At 35.7% G+C, this 21,875-nt stretch overlaps 2 long non-coding RNA genes and 1 pseudogene across 5 annotated transcripts in view; 2 read left to right on the top strand and 1 right to left on the bottom strand.

The window, feature by feature from the left end:
* LOC148115086 (uncharacterized) overlaps positions 1-21,875 on the top strand; it is a 93,389-nt gene that overhangs the window by 45,427 nt on the left and 26,087 nt on the right. The gene's annotated exons all lie outside the window — the stretch shown is intronic.
* Positions 2,030-21,875, bottom strand: part of LOC132711497 (uncharacterized) — a 59,738-nt gene continuing 39,892 nt past the window's right edge. The window contains exons 3-5 of one of the 4 annotated variants that reach the window (XR_015732117.1): positions 11,830-11,872; positions 10,122-10,188; positions 2,030-2,206 (exon numbers count right to left, since the gene is read on the bottom strand). This is a non-coding gene — a long non-coding RNA (uncharacterized LOC132711497). Of the gene's footprint in view, positions 2,272-10,121; positions 10,189-11,829; positions 11,873-21,875 lie in introns of all 4 variants that reach the window. The other 3 variants (XR_015732116.1, XR_009622381.2, XR_015732115.1) reach the window with 3 other exon arrangements.
* On the top strand, positions 2,335-2,766 carry LOC117679129 (large ribosomal subunit protein eL21 pseudogene; annotated as a pseudogene).

Raw genomic sequence — 21,875 nt, 5'->3', positions numbered from 1 at the left:
GTAGATGTTAATAACAGTGCTTTAGTCCACTGTATTACAGGCTCATTCAATATTATTACAGGATTGGGTAAAAATGGTTTTTCTTTGGGTAACAAAGCACAAACCCAATACCCAATCATAGCAGACATTTAAATTGACTACTTAAAATGTTTTACCCACTTTGGATAAAAAGAACTTCCTAATAAGCTATTTGGGGGAATGAAGGAAAATATTTGGGAAGTACTAAATTAAATCAAGGAATAAGGTGAAAGGAAACCTTTAATCACATTGCATAAAAATACTTAAAACAACTTCTTACATTACTTACAAAGTAATGGGTAGCTAGATACTATTTTCTTGTCAAAAACTCTAGGTTAGATTTAAAACATACATCTACACATTCTAAGTTCTGTAAAAAATAAGATGGAGGAAAGCTTTCTGTTTCCAGACATCCCTCCCAATATTTTTTTGACTAGATACCATGGATCACATGCTAATATTAATGAACGATGCTATAGTTATATAATATAGAACAATGCCATTTGAATGGCTCCCCTACCAGATACATCTCTGGCAACAGAATTTTATAGTGGTTTCAGAATTTGTCGGAATTGCCAAATGTATTAAGCCAATAGTTTTCAAACTACATTCTCCAGGGTTCTGTGAAAGACTAAACAGGTGGGAGTGGAGGCAAAATATTATGTTCCTAAGGTGCAGCTGAATGGGAAGTTCAGAAGCCTCATCACCTGAGGAAACATTTTTGTTAATTGCAGCTCATCAGTCTCTGTGTGCAGACACGGTGGGTTTCAGGAATTTTTAAAAATCAAAAATGTTTCAAAGCCTGAAAAAATCGAAAACCTTTGTGCTAAGTTGTACAATAGTTCGTTTGGATTGGTTTAATATGTTGTCTGAAGCCAGATATGTTTGATAAATATGCATTTATAGCTTAAAGAAGGGATCCCCAACGTTTGGTTTTGCAGACTGGTGGCAGCAGCTTTGGCAATTTTGGCGATGGGGAGTGGAATGGTTTCGCGCATACAACTTAAATCTTGCGCATTCACAAGTAAATCTTCGTGCACTTGCCCACTGTTTTGGTGGTCCTCAAGGCCTTTTGGTAGCCTTAGGACCCATAAACATATTATGTCTTCCCTAAATGGAAGAGTTCTTCTTTAAAAGATTTTGGATCAGTGAAGGAATCTCATGGGCAGAAAGCAGAAGAGAGGACATTATCAGTTGTTACTTCCTTTTGCTCTCATTTGTGATTTAATGTTCTCGAACTAGTAAATTTTCAAATAGTGTAATCAGAGGTAATCATCAAAAGTTTTTTCTTCTAATGGTGGGGTGCTCCCAGAGGCTAAGCCAACTGATTGTTTTTACTCTCTTGCCTTCTTTCTTAATTCTAACTTGGGTACTTTGGATAAAAAAAATCTTACCTCTGCTTGATTATGGCCTAAATCCATGTTACATTATATAAGTTTCCATTGTTTTAATTTTAAGACGTGTTTTTAGTTTTGCAGAATGAGTTAAAATAAGGTGAGTTTCAGCCAGTAAATATAAAACGAATGACTGGCTTATAATCATTACATACATCTTTAGATTCAAAGTACTGGAAAGTTAAAACAATAATTAAAGGACATTTAATTTTTTTATAGCCAATTTTCTTTTTCTCCTCTCAGCCAGCAAATTGTGCAGAGCCTAATTAAGAGAAACAAATGTCCTGAAGCATCTATCTCCTATTAAAAGATATCTTATAGAATGGTTTCTTTAATTCCAATCACAAGACGCATGATTTAACTTCCAGTATAATTAGCCAAATTTGATAAATTGTTAATTTAAATAATGATCATGTACAATGCATGTGACTTTCTGCTTCAAAGGAAAGTATAAAATCTTCACTGTAACCTATATACTAAGTGACAAAATTCATAGTTCATTTTGCAGGATTTTACCTCTATTGCACTAGAGATGGTATGGTATGGGGTATGGTATGGTATGGTAATTTGATAGACCCTTGGGAAAGGTGGAATAGAATCCTATACTCACTCAGATATGGCATTTTCTTTTATTGTGATGGTTACAACTACCAAAGGGAATGAACAAATAAAAGCTCTTGAACTGATGTCTTCTTTATTTTATTTTCAGTTGTCCCAGCCATATCAAAGGATAATATTCCATTGAACTTGGTAGTCATGGTACACCATGCAGTTGTAGTATATATAAATTAGACCTAGGAAATCAAGATATAGGGCAATTTTACTCTGCACTTCTTTTGTTCACTGGTTGCATAAGTAACTGAGGAAGAACAAAAACATAAGACTTAATATATTACATGTCACTATCATTTTAAAGTAGAAGATGACAAACACAAAGGGAAAGAAGAAAGGGACATGTTCTCAAGATCCTTTTGTAAACATGGTGTCTCTTTTTCTACCTACATGCACATCTATAAGAAGGGTGAATTCAAGGGCATGAGAACAGTTAAAGGCATGTCTCACAAATGTTATCATGGCAAGTTAAAGTATGCAACATTACTCGGCATGCTGTGCACATTATTGTAAACAACAAGGTTAAAAGCAGGATCCTCGCTAAGAGAATCAATGTGCACACAAACATATTAAGCATTCTAGGAGCAGCGACAATTTTTTTTTCAATGTGTGAAGAAAAATGAAAGGAAGAAAAAGGAAGCAAAGGGGCACATGGTTTGAATTAAAACACCATAACCTTCAAACCAATGGCAACGAAAGGGAGTTGCTGGAACTAATTACTTGTGAATTCATGGCATTGTGATATAACAAAATAAAACACTCTGTAGAGCAAATAAGAAAAAAAAGCAGATGTACTCCAAGATGCAGTTAGTCCTAGGTACATGCGAGCTGAAGTGGTAAAAAATGTTACACCTAGGTAGATCAGATTCTGTCATGGTTGAACTCTACCTTCAAGAAAACATAGAAACTCACTGAGTGATATTGAATTAGTCAGTGTTAATCAAACATTAATAAAGGCATATTGTAATAAGATATCTTTTAGGCCTATAAAACTTGCAAATTAGAGATCATATATACTTCTCTAGAAAAATAGTTCCATTATTGTGAGACCATTACCAATACAATCTGTTCTCTGAATTTCAAAAATAGCCTATTGAAACAAATGGATCAGATATAAATATTTCCAGTAAAATTATTATTCAATTATTATTAGTTATAAAGGTCAAACAAGAAATAGATGTATTGCTCTAATCACCAGTACTAGAATTCCTCCCTCCCTCCCTCCCTCCCTCCCTCCCTCCCTCCCTCCCTCCCTCCCTTCTTTCTTTCTTTCTTTCTTTCTTTCTTTCTTTCTTTCTTTCTTTCTTTCTTTCTTTCTTTCTTTCTTTCTCTGGCTTAACTATCCTAGTAACAGCCTTGATCCAGTGGTGAAATCCAATTTTTTTTATTACTGGTTCTGTGGGCGTGGCTTGGTGGGCATGGATTGGTGGACCTGGCAGAGGAAGGCTTGGTGGGCATGGCAGAGGAAGGATACTGTAAAATCTCCATTCCCACTCCAGGGGAAGGATATTGCAAAATCCCCATTCCCTCCCCATTCCTGGGGAAAAGATATTGCAAAATCTCCATTCCCACCCCACTCTGGAGCCAGCAGAGGTGGTATTTGCCGGTTCTCCAAACTACTCAAAATTTCTGCTACCGGTTCTCCAAACTGCTCAAAAATTCCACTACCAGTTCTCCAGAACCTGCTGGATTTCACCCCTGCCTTGATCTCTTATATATCTAATCTGAATTGGATAGAAAGATTAGTCTTACAGCATTGAAAGCCTTAATGGAAGACATTACTATTTCATGATTGCTATTTTGTTAGTAAATTAATATTGCTAGAATTAGGTAGACATAAAAAAGACAAACTCATATACTAGAATTTAAAAATAAATAGTATCTTGCCTTTATTCAAATCTAAGTATTGCCACACTAAGAATACTAATGTAGAAGGACCCACTAACTGAAAACAATAATTGTGTTTTTTAAAAAAAAACAAAACAGACATAATGTAAAATGATTGAGAGACTGGATCATTTTTGAGGCAATGTAAAGTTGCAACATTTGTGGACTTTTTTAAATTAAATAAAGGCAAAGGGCAAAATATGTGAGAATTGTACATAATCATGTAAGGTTTGGATAAAGATATATTTTCCTATCTCACAAATTCTAGAAAGGATCATGTATTAAAGTTGACAAACAGCAATTTATGACAGGCAGAATGAAGTGTATTTTTTTCTTCTGAAAGTATGCGGTTAAGTTACAGACTTTGCTGTAGTGATGGCAGTTAGCTTAGTTTGCTTTAAATGAGGATCAGACAAATTGATGGGAGAACCACTAAAACCTACCGCTCAAAGTATCAATGTGCTATTTTGAGCATTCAAAAGCAGTATGTAGGTTGTTGTAGAGCAACAGTAGCAGCTATCTGAGTTCCAGCCCCACTTGTGATTGAAATATGTAAGAAAAAGGATCCTGCAATAGATTTACATTTGGTTGAATTAAAAAAAAAACTATTTTTATCGTTTTATGAGTTTGTTCATAAAATCAGACAATTATCATCAGTGCCTCCTAAAAGAAAGCATCTGTTTAGAGGTTCCTTGCACATTTGTAATTTGTGTTTGGATGATGAGGATTTTTAACTTTATAGTATGATATCAAAATCCAAGATGTGGAAGGTTACAACATAGAAGCGTTTAACTGATTTCTTAAACATTTTCAAAGACAGCAGATTTAGAGTATAAAATGGGAACAATTCTCAAATAGCTAGGCATAAACTGATACAGCACATGTTAGGATATGGTTTGAGCCTAACAAGTTGTCCAGGCAATATATGTGTTCTGTGACTTTAATATGAATATGTATTGTGTGACTTTAAAGTTTTACTGCTGATTCATTGTAATGCTGAGTCATGCTGTAATTAGATAATCACTGATTGTAAACATATTTAAGAAAGGTACTGTAACATATTCAGTTGATGATATGCTACCATAGTGTGAGGAGTTGCTATCATTGTGCTATCATCGTTGGAGGGATCTGCTATCATCGTGGTTTGTGAACCAGAGTGAGTTTGTTATTCTAACCAACTACTGTTTGTGTGGTAAGAAGATTTTTGTATCACTGGACTGATTTAACTGGCAAAGACTTGGATTAATTTAAAGACTATGAGATTGTTTTTTCACTATAAAGTAAACTTTTGATAAACCAGTTTTCACATCTCTTATTCATTGCTCTCAGCAATGTTTCTCTGTGCTCTACACTCTGCTGATTGGTAACACAACAACAATATCCTTAACATTGGTTATGGGCCCAGAGCCAACCAGAACTAACTAGGATTGTTAAGAGCTAAACTGAGAGTTAATGTGAATAGTACAAACTGTGTGATATACAATCCAAGTGAAGATGGCACTAGAACAAGCAGAAAATTTTTCCATGATAACCCAGCTGGATGAAACAAACTATGTATCCTGGTCTACAAAATGTAATCTACTTTTGCGTAGAGAAGGACTGTGGGACATAGTTCATAATCCACCGGATGTAACAACATGGGATCTTGCTGAAGAGGAAGATGCGAAAAAATTAGCCAAGTTTAACAGAGACAATGAACGAGCTCTTTGCATTATTGGACTAACACTGGGTGACCAGCAGCATGTCCATATTCGTGGCGAAGAGTCTGCTGCTAGGTGTTGGACCAAGTTGAAGAGACTATATGTTCGTGACTCTGTGGGTGCTCATATTTATCTCACATGGAGATTATTTAAACAACATCTTCTTAAAGGTGGAGATATGATGGCTCATTTGGAATCCATGACCAGAATTTTCCAGGAGCTGCATGAAAAGAAACTTGTTTTCTCAGAACTACAACAAGTTTATATAATTCTTTCTTCTTTGGACGATAGTTATGACGACTATGTTTCTTCGTTAGAGGTTTTGTCCAGAGATGAACTGACATTGGCTGGCATAAACGGTAGGTTATTGGAAGAATCCAAAAGAAGACAAGAAAGGGATCAGTTGAGAGTGCAACAACCAAAAGAAGAAAAAATGTATTCAACTGCTTATTTTGTAAAACGTTGTTTTGCTTGTGGGGCTAAAGGGCATATAGCTAAGTATTGTAAGAATAAGAAAATGTCTGTTAGGGACAATACTAGACCCAAGAAGGGTTGTAATTTAGCTATATCCAGTTCAACTACTGATGTTAACCAGGATTGTTGGGTTGTTGACAGTGGTGCTTCTCAATCTATTTCTAGAAATAGAAATTTTTTTGTTAAAATGGAGAAGAGTAACCAACATGTTAAACTAGCAAATGGCTGGGAGGTTAAGGTAACTGGAGAGGGTGTTGCTCGTTAGTCATTTAGTAATGAACCATTGCTTATGTTATATATTCTTGGGTTAAAATTCAATTTATTATCTGTTAAATCATTATTGCTATTTGGGTTTACAGTAACATTTAAAAATGATAAGTGTTTTATTGAGAAAGATGGCAAGGTTGTTACTGCAAGTTTAGAAAATAATTTATTTATTTCAAGGGATAACCCAGTATTGGTGGCTAAGTCTAAGTCTGTTTATAAGAATGTTAAACCACATGATGAATGTATTCATCTGTTACACCGGAGACTTGGGCATTTAAATTTCAGGATGTTAAAGAAAACAGTTCAGTTATCTTAAGGGATAAAACTACAAGCATGTAGTAAATATCTGAATTGCAATGCCTGTAGTCAGCAAAAAAGTAGGGTAACACCCGCAAACCATGTTAATGGTTTTAAAACCAAAAAGCCATTAGAGGTAGTGTTTGTAGACCTAAGTGGACCCAAAAAACCCAGCATAGGAGGTGTCTGCTATATTCTAAGCATAGTAGACCAGTATTCAAGATACGGATTCTGTTATGAAAACAAAAAGTGAAACATTCCAGCATATTAACAACTGGCTGCGTTTTGTGGAAAGGAAACAGAAATTTAAGGTTAAATGCTTAGTGACTGATAATGGTACAGAATTTACCAACCAAAGGTTGGAAAAGTTTTTGCAGGATGCAGGGATCCAGCATAAACTGTCTGCTCTGTACAGAGCACAACACAATCCGTATATCGAGAGAAGAGGTCAAACATTACAAGCCATGACTAGAACTATGTTGGCAGATTCTGGTTTGCCTGAAAATTTATGGGGTGAGGCTGTTATGTGTGCTAACCATGTGTTAAACAACGTGGTTAATTCCTCTACAGGTGAAATACCATTCACCTTATGGCATGGGAGGAAACCAAATCTTAGTTACTTACACACATTTGGAGCCCCAGCTTGGGTACATATTCCATCTAGTTTAAGGAGAAAGGATCAACAGAGAGCCAGAAAAATGTTTTTCGTTGGCTATGAATCAAATCACAGGTCTTTTAGATTTTGGGCACAGGGAACTACTAATGTTTACTGTAGTGCAAGTGCTAAATTTCTAGAGCACGAAGGATGGGATAAACTAGAGCATGCAGATTATAGACATGATAATAATACTGTTAGTATAGAGCATCATATTCCTGATGATATTCCTGAGGATTTAGTTAATGTAGAATCCTCTATCAAGGATGAAGAACAGGAAGTAGATTTAAAGGAGGTAGTTTTAGGGGAGGAGTCAGATGAACCATCTGCAGTAAGTCTTGTATTACCTAGGAGATCTACTAGGGAAAGGCATCCACCTGATCGATATAAAGCAACCATAGTTTGCCAGGTTAACATAGAATCTTCAAGTTATGAGGATATCAAGCTTTATCCTGAAAAGGAACAGAATGCTTGGAAGGAGGCAATGAGTAATGAAATTAATTCTTTAACTCAGTTAGGTGTTTACGAAACTGTGAAATTGCCACCTGGTGAAAAATGAATAAGTTGTAGATGGGTTTACAAAATTAAGAAAAGCATATATGGGACGGTAACCCATAAAGCTCGCCTTGTAGCTCAAGGTTTTTCTCAGACCGAAAAAGATTTCAATGAGGTTTTTGCTCCTAGTTTATGTGCTAGTACTTTAAGAACAATGCTAGTGTGGGTGGCTAATAATAAATATTTATAACCATATAGATGTAGAGACAGCATACTTGCATGCTCCATTGAGACACACCATCTATATGAGGAAGCCTTTAGGAGTTGAAACACAAAACCACACTGATTGCTGGAAGTTAAATAAAAGCCTTTATGGTTTGAGACAATCAGGGTTTGAGTGGAACCAATGTATAGTTAAAGAGCTAAATAAGATCGGTTTTCATGAAGGTGTAGCGGATAAGTGTCTCTTTAAAAGAGAAAATAATAATGGGTTAGTATCATTTTTGTTATTGTTTACAGATGATATAGCCATAATAACTAAAACTGACAAGGAAGCCATAGATATTGTTACACAGTTACAAACCAAATTTAAGAATATCCTTAACAACACGCACAATTTAAGATCAAATAATACTGAAGGCAAACCTAACAGTCACTCAATGTGACTAGGAACCTTTTGTCTTAACACATATGGAGAACAAAAACTTGGAGAAAGCCATAATAAACATTCAGAATCAAAGGAGAATTCCCCAAGTGTATTTTTCAAGATTAAATTTCTGGTTCAGCTATAACTTGCTTTTGAGTGCAACATAAACTAATAAGATTGAAGCCACATGGTAAGGGCTTCTGGTCTGTTCAACTCAACTGAGATTTTTTTAGCTAGACTGAAGGTAGAGTACATGAGAAAATCATAAGACACCAAATCAAAGACCATAGAACTGTAACTTTGTTAAGGAAGGAACTTAAAAAGAGTTTCAGAGAGCTGTTGGAAGAAATAAAGAGAAATATTAAAACGATATTTATAAAGATATAGAAGATGAAAACAGACATTGAAAAAAAAATATTTCAAAATATCCCTGATCTCAGAAGAAGATTTCAGCTTCGAATTGTATGTTAAAGGATGCCAATTGATAGATAATAAACAATTTAAAGGAAATCAAATGAAGATGAAAGGATGCTGTATGCTGTATGGTGAAGATATGAACTTCCAAGATACCTTAGAAGATATTTCCCATTCACACGAATTTTTACTACTGATGTTAGTTTAGAATAGTATAGTGGTCATTACCATGTCAGAAGGCTACAGAAACTGATAAAATAACCATAGAATTAGAGAAAGCAGCAGCAAAAGAATCAACAAAGGCTATACCTAAAGTAATCTAGAAAATACCAAAAAGAGACTTGACAGAATATGCAAACTATTACATAATATCCTTAATTTCATATGACAGAAAAACAATGCTTAGGATCATCCAACACAGATAAGAGATCCACGTGGAAAAAATAAATGCCAAATATGGTTATAGAAAAGGCCAGGGAGCATGAGACATTTTTGCTGATGCATGCTGGATAATTGAGAAAGCCAAAGAATGCCAAAAAGAAGTCACTATATGCTTCAATGATTACAGAATAGATTTTGATTAGGTTAATCGTATCAAACTGCTTATAGTAAATAAAAACTTTGAATTGAAAAAAAATAGAAGAACTGATTAAAGAACAAAGACTGGAGCTGATTCAACTGCAGATTAGTACTGCACAGATATGGAAAACAGTGGAAAGCAAGGGAACACAGTCAGTTCAAATCAGTTACAAAATGGTGACATTTCAGAATTAAAAGTCTGGAAAGATATCACAGATTAAAAGGTTAGATTTATGAGGTATTTATAGTGTCATTCTTATCTGTGCTTAATAGATCTTAATCACAGAAATCAGTTCACACCCCCACTAGCAGTTAATGCTTTTACAATCATTTTTCCCTCTATATGGGAATAATATAATTGGAAATAAAAGTAAGGAAAGTATCTGTGTGTCCCTTTAGGTATATCAGCTCCTAAAGGATAGACAAAGAAACAAAAAAACTAAGTATTGACCTGGTTGATCAATAAGATGGGGTCATGCAGGAAATGCTAGGACTACGGAGTTAAAAAACACACACACATTAAAAACGAGTATTAGCAAATCACTTTATGTTGTTAACAAAACTACATGGATAAAGTTACAAGGAATCAACCTCAAGTTGGAGATTTTACTTTTATAATAACTTTTATACTTTTATAAAAAATATTACTTTTAGTATTTTTATAATAAGTAACTATCAAATACCTGAAGACTCATAGATTCTACAGTTTCATTCTCACCCAGTGGAATCACCTGGAAACATCTCATAAACCTGAAACAGAAATCTCAAAAGTAAGCAGAGTAGCTAAAAGAAAGAATTTGTTGATGAATGGAAACAAAATCACCAAAAAGGATTAATTAGTCCCCATGCTAGAAAGAAACATATACATTTCCCATTGGTTCAAAGAATTCAAAAGTCTGAGATCCTGCTGTTGACACATTCCACACTATGCTCGCTGGCATGGGTAAAAGCTAGGAACAGCACAAGTATTGGAAGTAGGCCTCAAGTGTTGTATAGTTCTCCTTCCATGCATTAGATATATTCTTTGCAGCCCAATAGAGGACCAAAAGTGGCAATTCATCATAGCATATACTATATGTAGCTACTTGGTAAACTACCATATTTTTCGGTGTATAAGACGCCCTTCCCCCCAAAAAATAGTGGGTGGGAATGTCTGTGCGTCTTATACAACGAATGTTGCTGAAGCCCCACCCACCTGCTGGCCACTACCCTTTCGCCTTTGCCTCCCAGCATTTTACCTCCTTGCAGCAAACAGCAAACAGCCTGGTCATCTAGCTTTTGGGGAGAAAAGCAAGGGGGAAAAAACCTGCCTCTGTTTCCCAGCAATTTACCTCCTTACAGCAAACAGCCTGATCAGCTTCAGCACAGCCTGATTTAGCACAAGTTGCTGATTGGCAGTTGGATCGGCCTCCCGGAATACCACCTATCAGCTGTTCCAGGCTGCAGGGATTGCCACCACCCATCGCCCCCATCACCGCCCATCATTGCTACCACTATCACTGTCTCCGCATGCCCCATTTTCATCCTCCACACACAGCTTCCACAGCTTCCGCGTGTCCTGTTTTTGGCCCGTTCCAGACAGTGGGGATTGCTGCCGCTGCCTATCCCCATCACTTGGAACACGTGGAGGCTGAAAATGGGGCATGTGGAGGCCGAAAATGGGATGCATGGAGGCCGAAAATGGGGCACGGAGGTGGTGATAGGCAGCAACAGGACCAATGGGTGGCAATGGCAGTGACGGGTGGAGGCGATCCCTGCAACCTGGAACAGCTGACAGGCAGTATTCCGGGAAACCGATCCAACCACCAATCAGCTGCTTGTGCTAAATCAGGCTGTGCTGAAGCTGACCAGGCTGTTTGCTGCAAGGAAGTAAATTGCTGGGAAGCAGAGGCAGATTTTTTCCCCTTTGCTTTTCTCCCCAAAAGCTAGGTGCATCTTATACTTCGAAGCGTCTTATAGTCTGAAAAATACGGTACTTCTCCTTTTATGGACTATCAATAATTTTACAGTAAAGCTACAAAAGGTATAAATCACCACATTTATTGTGGTTCAATTCAGCTTGTTAAATACATTTCAGGTAATGTGTACTTTTGGAAAATTTAGTATGACTGCTGTTATGTATTTTTAAAAAATTAGATGTTCTCAGGAAAGCCCCAGGCATTGCACAATGCCATATTCCTTCTTGTTACTCTATAGTCATAATTATCTCTCAGTATCTTTATATTTCAAAGACCTGATTACACACTCTAGGATTCTTTGAAGTTTATGACCAATTCTAAAGTATAATAAAAATATATATTTTATTTCTTATCCAACATTCTTAATATTATCATAGAAGTACCCAATGTTCAGCCGCCCCTTGAAGTATTTATTAGCTTTTATTATGTATACCTTGAGATCAGGAATATATAAAATGAATCTCTCCTCTTGAGATCTGCAAGCAAAAATTTGCAGAGTTTCTATAAGAGCTGTAATAGTCATAATCTTCATAATCTAGACAATAGATTATAAATCACTGAGAGTGAGTGGGCAGCCATCTAAATTTTGTAAAGTAAGTAAGTAAGTAAATAAGTAAACTAAAGTAATAGGAGAACTTTCCTGTGTGGAATAAACACTGAACAAATTGTGGCTCTTTGGTAGTACTTATTGGATTATTTAAAAATACAATTAATCTATTATTATAAGATTAGAATTAAAACTTTTTCATATTGGATCAAGTTCCACACAAATTCAGGTATACCGGTAGATACACAATGTAGAGTTTCCAAACTGGAAGAGAAGTTGATAGCTCTCTTCTGCTATTGTTCCATTTGGCATTTAAGGTAATATTATTCTTTGGGAAGTAGTATATAGCCATCTAATCTGGTAATTATTAGTAGCCTGATCTGATCTGATCCTCATACATTTGTCTTTTAAAACTTATCATCAGATCTGAGAAGAGTATTATATAAACAAAAATAACTTTTATCGGTACCAAGGCTTCCCACATTTATTTTTAATAATAGATAAGTCTGAATTTCAACATTTTGAGAGGGAGAAAAATCTGTTTTCTACATCATGTATAAATGTATATTCCTTCTATATATGTTCAATTTCTCCCTCCTTCTCAGCTAAAAAGCTTTGAATGTTGTAGCCTTTCTTTTTACAGAAAAAAGTGAGAGCATCTTGCTGGGGAAATCAGACCCAGAACCTGATTTCTGAAACTAAGCTTAATTATACTGGCTGTCCTGGTAGGGCAATACACTCAGTGTCATGAGATCAGAACTGAATTAGGAAGCTGGCTACACACTACTGGCTTATGGATAATCTTATTTGATTTCTATTGTGTAATTCAATTAAAAATTCTGTATATTTAAAGCATTTTTACCACAGTCTAATTAAAAAGCTTCCAGAGTAGCATATGTGCAACTGATAAAACCAAGACACTTTCTGCTTGTTTTTATGAACATGATCCCCCCAAAAAAATAGATGAGAAAAAGAAGAAAAAAATATCAGTTTGTTTTAACAATCTGTAAAGACTCTCCGAACTAAAGATAAATTTCCAATGACTGCCTGGACTTTACATGCTAACAAAATGTTGAAATATGTTTACCACTGCCTCATCCAGTATTTATTTATTTTTTTTAATGCCCAATAACACCTGTGATCTTGGGATTCCTGGTGATTTCCCATCCATATATTAACCAGGTTTGACCATGCTCAACTTTCTGAGGTCAGTCAAACTTGGTTAAATACCATCACTTGCTTAGATAAATCAAATAGCAATCCATATATCAGCCTTTAGATATAGTTATGGGAAAAAGCCATGGAACTTATCAATCCATCCATGTGCTGCAGTCTAATGCTTCTTGACAACTTGCAGTTTTTGCAATGCAACAACAGTTAGACATTATTTACTTATAATTTAATATTTACCATATTCATGGCATTGGTGAAATGCAAAATTTGTTACTACCGGTTCTGTGGGTGTGGCTTGGTGGAGGTGGGGTAATGTGATGCTGGGCATGGCCAACTTTTTTTTTTAAAAAAAACCTTTTAAAAGCATTTTTTCTACAACCTCTTCTGCTTAAGAGATTGTAGAAAAAATGCTTTAAAAGCCTCTGATGATCCCAGCTGAGCCACACGATCATCAGAGGCTTTTTTTTTTTTTTACTTTTAAAAGCATTTTTCGGCCAAAGAGGTTGTAGAAAAAATGCTTTTAAAAGTAAAAAACAGCCTCTGATGATTGCACGGCTCACCTGGGCATGGTGGGGGGGGCAGGGATTTTTGCTACCTGTTCTCCGAACCATCCGCTGCCATCGCTACTAGATCAGGCGATCCGGTCCGAACCAGGAGCATTTCATCCCTGATTCATGGTATAGTTAGAAGAAATAAGATATCATAAAACACTGATAAATACAAAATACCAACAAAAAAATAGAGACTAAAGAATAAAAAGTAGCACAAGTGCCATAATCTTTGTTAAGAGAATGCTTTCTGAAATAATTTGGTCCTTAGCTGTTTCCTGTTCTCCATAGGAAAGCCCTTCTAGAGAAGCAGTAGTTTCTATCTTTGTTTTCCCAAAGTGTGAGAGAAGCTAATAAAATTCATCTGCATTAGAAATGATGGAATTGACCTACTGCTCTATTCTATCTATTGTATCCTTATGCTATATAGTGGCACCTGAGGGAGTCCCCCCAAAATGTTTCTGGAAGATTGTTGAGATTACAGACTAGCTTTCATTGATTTTCTTTGATCAAAGTTGTCAAGAAAATTCAGTTTTAAGTATTGTGCCTTGATTAACAAAGCTATGAATGTTCTCAACAGGATTCTAAGATGTATTAGTATATTAAGTTATTCTATCTGGATTATTTATAACCGCTTCAAAAGATGAGAATTACAATCATACCATGGACATAAAAAGATGTGGATTTTCCCCGTGTGTGTGTGTTCTCTAGAAACTAACTGGGGTGGGAAATTGGAAATTGTGTCTGCAAATGATAGGATCGTTAGAGAACATTTAAGACTTTCAGTACTGATTTATTTTATAATCTTTCTGAATGCTGTGGTATATTGTCAGGTTAGAAACTGAATTTTATTGATATGGCTGTCTGTGGTGCTGCATTTTGAAACAAGACATATGGATCTCACAAGTTTGAGAATACCTTCTGGATATAAAATTGTTTCATATCCAAACTGACCACTTCAAAGGGCAATTAAAAGAAAACTACAGTACTTTTCAAACAGTAACATCTGGCACTTTTTGAACTTAAAACTGTTATGTTTGTAACCTCATGTGCAGATTTCTAAATGAGTCAAATGTTACATCAAACAAAAGTGCTGTTTTAAAAAGAGGCATTATGCCATTACCTACACCAAATTTCTCATGATATTTTAAAGCATTATTGTATATGTTAAGAAATTGAGCTGGATCCAGTGTAGATTACTGTACAAATACTGTTTTCTTTCTCCATGCTCTCTCCTTTCCTATCCCCTCCACTTCTGCATCAGAGAGTCTGCACATCTTCAAAACTTATTAGGGGAGAAGAGAATGAAGAGCAGGACTCTGAGAATTTGACCTGGCAATCATTCTTATTTTACTATTGAATATCACCCTTATACAGGTAGTCCTCAATTTACAAAATTTCATTTAGTGACCTTTTGAAGTTACAACGGCACTGAAAAGAGTGATTTATGACCATTTTTCACACTTATGACCATTGCAACATCCCCCATTTTGAATAAGCGACAAGGAATATCAGGATGTTAGGTAGATAGGAAATTAGAAAACCTTGAATGAATGTATTGATGAAGTCAGCAGAAGCTAAGCTAGATTTGAAGAAAACACCTTTTATCTCAATAATAAATAATCTCACATTTAAACAGTCACTACACTAAAGACACTGGCACTGCTAAGGAAGGCATACTGAAGTGTATTACTTACCTTTTGTGCATGTTTATTATACAATCAAGCATATGTAAATGCTCCAACACTGGAAGTTTTTAAGAAGAGTTTAGATAACTATTTATCTGAAGTGTGTAGGGTTTCCTGCCTAAGCAGGGGGTTGTACTAGAAGACCTCTAAGGTCCCTTCCAACTCTGTTATTCTATTCTATTCTATTCTATTCTATTCTATTCTATTCTATTCTATTCTATTCTATTCTATTCTATTCTATTCTATTCTATTCTATTCTATTCTTTCAAAATAAGAGCGGAGTGTACACACTCTGTCATTGGGCATACTGTTCTGTATTGAACAGACTCCTTGTTCCAAATTTCTCAAAGGAATGTTCCTTTTAAAATAACTTTTCCTTATTATACTACATAATTCATAAGAGAAAAAGATGATTACACTATAAAGAAATATTGCACAGCCAGAAATAATCTGATCAGATTACAATGTGAAGAAATGCAAGGGAAAACCTTGAACAAGTGTCTGAACAGAATTTAACGGAGGAGGAGGCGGAGGAGATGGCATCTAAAATACATTTAAAAAATAAACATAATGTTATCTTTATTAACTAAGTGATTTAAGTGTATTATAATGCAATTACCATGAGTCATATATAATGCTAGAGTGAAAAAGACTTTCCCTTGTGATAGTCTTTCCCTTGTGGTCCCTATGCTTACACCAAATCTATTCTACCCACAGATTTAATGTTCCTAAATTGTCTGTCCTCCAAAAAGGGTTTAGTTTGTATTTACAATATCTCTGAAAGGTGACTGAACTAGCTTAGTTGTTCTTGATTTCCCACCAAGTATATAAAAACTAAAAATTACACACAACATGCTTGCATACCAGATGTATCAACTCATGTCCATCTTTGTCTTAATTGTCAAAGACAGATGCCAAAACATTTTCATTCTTTTCCCAGTTTCAAATGGAGGCGATTCTGAAAAGCCAGGACACATCCCAAAGAAAGGCCGAAATAATAACAAAATTGGCAGGCTTAATAAAGAACTGGGATGCTTACAACCGAGAACAAACATTCAGACAATGTTCTTTCTATCCAAGAGCTGCTTAATTATTTGAAAAACATTTTGAGGACAGTTATTGCTCTGTCAAGTTACAGAGGGATTCTTTTTTTCATATTACTCTTCTGAGTTGACAGGATAATATATAACACTGTCAACTTGGATATCACCTAGTCTAACCCCTTCATCAGTATAGGCATTAACTGTTACAACATCTCTGACAGATGGCTGTCCAGCCTCTGTTTAAATATCTCCAGAAAAAAATAATCCACCAACTCCTTAAGCAGTCTGTTTCACTGTTGAACAGCTATTACCATTAGGACATTTTTCTGAAATTATCATGGAATCTACTTCTTTGTAATTTAAGCCCATTTGTTTAAAACTATTTGTTCCTGCCTTCTGGAACAACTTTAAGCAATTCTGCTTTGTCTTCTGTATGATAGCTCTTCACATACTTAAAGATAGCTGTCACATCTCCCCACTATTTTCTGGTTCTCAAGAAAAATATGCTTTATGTCTTTAACCATTCCATATAAAGTTTTCCTTATGACTCTCCTTTCACTTTGGCTCTGTGTGTCAAATATCTCCAATATCACCCTGAACTGATGCAATGTTCTTCTGCTGAAGGATAGCAATAGCACTTAGACTTATATACTGTTTCACAGTGCTTTACAGTACTCTATGAGCAATTTACAGAGTCAGCATATGCTCCCAACAATCTGGGTCCTCATTTTACCCACCTCAGAAGGATGGAAGGCTGAGTTAGCCTTGAGCTGGTGAGGATCAAACTCCTGGCAGTGAGCTGAATTAATGCAATACTGCATTCTAACCACTGCACCACCATGGCTTAGGATAGCATTTCCTTTTTCTGAAGCTGCCTCACACTGTTCCCTCGGGTACCTGGAATCTTTTTGATAAACCCGTCTGGGAGACATTATTATTTATCCCTTCCTACTAGATTGGCATGCTACTTACATTATCTCTGAAATATGATCTATCAATATGAACAATTTGGTTTACCGAACCACAGTTTCCTTGATTAATTCTTCCTCTGATTGCCATTCAGGATCACTTCAGCCTGCTGTGAATGTTTTCTGACAAGGGCACTACAAGCAGTTCTCATGTATCGTGGAGTGGGGGTGAGGAGCTTTCTTAGACTTGTTAGTAAGTGCAGTTTATTTGTGTGTGGCAGGGCACCTTTTACCACCACAAAAGATAAAACTCTACTCATAGGTTAATAATCCTATTCTCACTTCTCTCCCACTTGCCTGTTGAAATACTTCTCTCTACCCACTAGCATCCCTGGCACATACAGCTATAACCATCAAGGAACTCTCATGATATGGCCGCTATTATCATTCATATACAATTACACATGTTTTTTATTATCCTCACCCACAATCCCTTGTAACAGCATTTCTACATTCGCGAATTGCTTTTGAAATTTCTGACTATATTGCTATTTAAAATCATACTGTGAATGTGGAGGGCTGTGTTATATAACATAATATATTAATATAACATAATGATCTCTCTCTCTGAGTGTGTATGTAAGTATGTCCTTTAAAAAGTAATTCCGCTCTGAAATATTGGAGCCTTCTTCTGATAATATAGCTTTCAAAAGCAACCTTTTGTGAGGCAGTATTGCTGAATTTTGCCTGTTAATATATTTTTAAAAAGCCTTAATGTACATTTGTATATGACTGACTTTCTCTCAAAACCAGGACCCACCTGTGCTTATAAAAAATGAGTTCACTTCTACAAAGCATGAAATAGCCCAATTTCCTTTCAAGCAACATCTCAGTTATTACAGGGCTTGAAGTCCAAATTATCCTGACAGGAAAGCAGTGACAGATTTTTTTTTCCCCACCAGCAACCACATAACAGCTACTGTAAAACAAATTCGTGAATAAAGTTATTCCAGGGTCTATATAAGGTTGATATTCTAAGACAAAAGCTGATCAACTATAACCATGTAATCATCCTATCCAACTGATCCAGGGATAGTTCTGTAGGGATTATTGTTGTCAACTAACAGCTTTAAGAGTTGTTATTGTACACTCTGGAAAGCCACATAAGACATATGTTCTCTGTACTTTTAAGGAGGCTGACAGATGGTTCATACATTAACTATGGATACACATGACAAATTGTTTGTTTCTTCATCTCTGTCTGATGAAGAAAAGGTTATTGTACGGAATCTGAGGATTCAGCAGCAAATCTGTTTTTATTTGTTTTCTTTAACAACATTTTAACAGGGACAGATTTCTATTCTTTGACTCTTCATTGACTAACTTGAATAGCCCACTTGTGTTGAGTTGTGCTACCATTCAGATTCAGTGGGGTTGAATTAGTTGACTAATTAGTTGGTCTATTATCCTTATCTGTCTCAATCCAACCATATTCCTCATTATTCAAATGTATTCTGGCAAAATTGTACCATTGAAGGGAGATAAATTTGATTTTGATAGAATCAGATAATCCTGTTTTTTGGATTTACTTTCTCTGTCTTCTGCTCAATAATCACGTCTCCTGGCAGGTTTTAGTTGAAAGTCTTTATTTATAAACATATTTAATTCTGAATATTCCAAATCATTTGTCAAGTTATCTCTGTTAGTGTCTCATAGTCATTCTCACATTAATCAAGAAATGTCTAGTTTTATCCCTAACCTATAAAACTGATAAGGTGTTCTAATGGATGGATTTTTCAATATCTTTTTTAACATTTATAAACTTTTTATGAATTTATATTTTAGATATGTATGTCATCTGCCACTATTCCTAAATTAAACCATTATATTTGGATGTAATAGCTTGCAGTTGCTAATGCCTGTATAACCCCTTTTGAAAGATGTGGCAATTTGTGGGAGAATGATACCACATTTTCATCAGCTCAAAATTTTGATGTGCTGCTATAGATAGCAAGAATAATGGGATTAGAGTCTATCATCTCTTCCTCACAGATATCACTTCTGAGGTTGATTAAGTGAAAGTAGTGTGGGGAGAAGAAAGCAGGAAAAGAAAGAAAATCAAGGAAAGACTTTGGGAAAAGCAAGGATTGGATTGCTGAAATGGGTAGAAGAAAAACTGAGAATTCTTCACTAATTCAGATTTTGATCGAAGACAGAGAAGTATTGTGCATATGAAGAAGATTCCTTTGAATTCTTAGAAATTCAGATCTGAACTTGGTTCAGGAACTACCATTTCAGCCAAACATATATATTAATTTATGATGAGATACCTGCAAGTTCTACAATATTTTTGTGCATACTTCCATAGGCACATTAGATCTTACTGAATTGGAGACTGAATTAATGATGTTCAGAATTGCTACCACTTTTTCAATTTAGCTATATTTTTAAATTAAAGATTTGTTCTTAGGAATTGTGGTTATATCCCTATAAAATAATGTATATTTGTCTAGATGTCTAGATATCCGAGGCACTCTTAACATTACCAAGATAATACAGATTTGAGTCACGAACTTCAATTTTATATTTGCTGAATAATGTAATATAGTTTCAGGATACATTACTATGATAACATAAAAAGTTATGCTGTTATCAGTAGCCTATACCTAAGGGCTTTTGTATATTGCAGAGAATCACTTTGTCACTTCTTCTAGTGCAAAGATACGTTTTCATCTTCTTGTTTCATTAATAATCCTTCATATATATTTTGGGAATACTACTTCATTGCTGTTGCAATTACTAGGTTATGTATTTAGTGCTAAGTTTTATATTAATTTCCTTAAGCAATTTTGTATAGTGATTAGAATCAATAAATGATAATAGAAGAAATATATAAAAACTGTACGGGCATTTGAACATAAGTATACAATATCTGTAAGGCAGACATATCAGTAAGAAAAGAGTCAAAGTTGAATTACATCCCTGCTAATGCTATGGAGAAAAGTCACCCTGACAATGGTCCTGTAAGGTTTCAGTCAGGGTGAAGGCAATGTATAACAAATAATCAAGATAGTAGCTGCAGTTTTATGTGTTTTATGTATCAAGTGTATTTCAGGCATGGTAGAAATTTGAGACATATTTTCAGCCATGGAGGAATAAACATAAATCCACTAAGATTCTGATACTTTTACTGATAGTTTTAAACATGTTTACATTTTTTAAATTAGGAGTTTGTATAATTTAAATTAAGAGTAGCCTTGCCTGAAGTGTGAAAATAAAAGATTTGGAGCCAGGGCAATAGCCAAGTTTATTGAGGACTTCAAATTATGAGGGTTGATTAAACTAAAGAGCATTGAAACAATCTCTCAAAGAAAATGTACATTTATTTATTTATTTTTATTTGATTTGATTTGATTTCTATACTGTCCTTCTCCTACTGGACTCAGGGCAGTGAACAGCCAAGAAAAAAAAGAGGGCCAAGTCTGCGAGAGTGGGGAATATCGCAGATCAAGAAGTTCAGTCCTAGAATACATCTGAGAGACTGTAATGATGGTAGGATAAGCTGACATAGTCCGGGAAATCCCAGAGGAGGAAAACTTCATCGGCTGATGACAAAGTCCAGGGAAAAATGCAACAAGTGATGGAACAGTAGCCCTCCCCCATTGCCCTCTCACTGCAATGAGGGGGAATCCGTAGGTCAAGGACCACATCGACTGCTCTCTCACACCGGACATGTTGGGAGCACTAACATCCCAGTCCTTCCATTGGCAGGCAAGTTCCAACAGTCTGGTGCATCGTCCCTGGTACCTCCTGGAGGGGGGACAAAGCGGAGCACCCGGAGGGCAATATGGACAGTTCCATGCCAAAGACATGTCCAGATGAAATAAACAATAAAGACCGGTCTCTCACATCCCCACCAGCCACATCCCCAAGTAAACCCCTGGGGAGGGGTGGCGGGAGGAGCCTTGGGGGAAACCCCGTCTACCATGTTGACCCCACTGTCTGGTGGCCCCAACTCCTCCGACCACCAGAGGGCCACACACAGCATCAATGGTATCAGCATGGTCCAGGGGCATTAAAATGAAAGATAAATAGTATAAACAGTATAAAGAAATGTAAATAAATGCACACTGGAGTTAAAAAAGAAAAGAAGTATGGAGACAATAATAGCAAATTTCAGTAAAATTTAATCTGCTGTAAATTAGAAAAAAATATATACTTAAAACAATGGGTCGGGTTTTTTTTCATTAACTTCAAACATTGCGTAGAAAGTCAACCATAATGATCAAGGGGCAGAGCAACTCTTGTAAGAGAGAAAAAAACCTACAATTGTTGGGCAGCTTAATTTAGAGAAAAATGAACAGGAGTTTTGTTAGGGATCTATAAAATTAGGTATAGTTTGAGTAGGAAAAAGTTTTTCTGCTTCTTCATAATACAAGATCATTTAATACAGCTGAATAGTAGGATATTTAAGAAAAACTGTGCAGTAGATCTAAGAAGCTCTAAGTAGAGTTGCTTTTAAAGAAGACCAGACAACTTCATAGACTATAAATAGCTATTTATCATTGCAAT

This window comes from Pantherophis guttatus, chromosome 2 (assembly GCF_059756535.1).
Source record: "Pantherophis guttatus breed Tessera chromosome 2, ASM5975653v1, whole genome shotgun sequence".
In the NCBI taxonomy this organism is placed as follows: domain Eukaryota; kingdom Metazoa; phylum Chordata; class Lepidosauria; order Squamata; family Colubridae; genus Pantherophis; species Pantherophis guttatus.
This window is presented reverse-complemented; position numbering and strand designations above follow the sequence as displayed.